This window comes from Adiantum capillus-veneris, chromosome 21, assembly GCF_014529385.1.
Source record: "Adiantum capillus-veneris isolate H3 chromosome 21, ASM1452938v2, whole genome shotgun sequence".
Classification (NCBI taxonomy): Eukaryota; Viridiplantae; Streptophyta; class Polypodiopsida; order Polypodiales; family Pteridaceae; genus Adiantum; species Adiantum capillus-veneris.
The window spans coordinates 53,295,064-53,296,632 of NC_140951.1; positions in this window are offsets into that span (position 1 = coordinate 53,295,064).

Below are 1,569 nucleotides of genomic sequence, written 5' to 3' on the forward strand. Positions count from 1 at the left end.
CCCAGAATAGATCTTCGAAACCTACAGTACATAAAGACCAATTTTGTGGAGAGAGTTTGGACGTATAGCCATGAAAGTGAAGGACTATACAAGTATATTAATGGAAATCAATTCAACCTTTGCAGTTGCTTAGAGCCTTACCCAGATGAGCTGACAGAATACAAGCTCTTATATGTCTATACATACGAGGTCGACCAACAATGGACATCTTTATTTGTTGACAAGTATGGACGAGAATATAGAGCTGTAGAAAGCACAAATCCGCGAAGCAAATTAGAGATGAGTGGATATTTGGTCAATGAAGGACCTCACATACATCCACCAAACACATGAACTTCTAAGAGAATTCCAAAGAGGGGATCACCACCTGGATTTCCTCCTAGAGCGACAATGAGAGATGAAACAATACTAGAAAGGAGTATGGTTACATACTTGGACCCCAAAGTATAAGACCATCTCAGCTAAGAAAATGGGTAAATAGAAAGTACAATGGCATAGGAGACCCATACGCCCATGTCTCGGCTTTCAAGCAAGTCCTACGAGCAGAATGAGTAGAGGACTTCCACACGCAGTATGAGGGTTTTGGACTTACATTGAAGGACAATGCACAAGCATGGTTTGAACTATTGAACCGGAGAGAGTTCACAACCATTGAGAAAATGCTGGATGAATTTGTTCAAGAATTCACCAAGAGGGGTATAAAACATAACATCCTTCCTAAGATTCAGGAATTTAAACAAGGCGAAACAGAAACATTGCGACATGCAATACTGTGTTTTAAGCAATATGTTGCTAGATGTCCTACCCAAGAGTTACCCACGCCAGAACGTCAGATCCTATGCTTCATCAGAGGGCTTAGGAATGAGAATCTCCAAAAGGACCTATACATGAAAAGATACCAAACCTTGGAAGAGGTGACCAAAGCGGCAGTTGACCTAGTTGACAATTGCAAATTCTATGAAGATGGTCAGAAGAAGATGAATGATGCTAGTGAGAAAAAGAAAACCGCTGATCTTGAGGATCACAGAGGAAATCTAGGACAAAACCAAGTAAATGTTGAGGAGAAAATCATAGAGAATGTGATGCAACGCATCAACCACTCTGACAGAGTACCAACCTATAGAGTTCCTCAACGACGAAGGTGCATGACATGTGGAGGGGACCATCTGACGCAACATTGTCCTGACTATAGACCTAAGACTCCACCAGGGTTTGAGCATGTTATGTCTCAACCGCCTAGATATCATCCTGTAGCGGAACAAGTGTTCTTAAATGAAAGACCCATAGCTGCTAGAAATGCATATGTGAGTCATGAGCTTCAAACAGAAAGATATGTGGTAGATCAGAGGTCACTTCAAGGTCAATATCAAGTATTGCCACAACAACCAATACGTCCATGTGGCAGATGTGGTAGTAGTGATCACTTGATTAAGGATTGTCCACACCATGATATCATGATAAATGTCTATTGTAATGAGTGTGCAATCACACATATGATTTTGGATTGTCCTAAGAATCCAAGAAAGAAAGGTAAAATGCAACCACATGTTACTCCTTCTACTAGAAAAT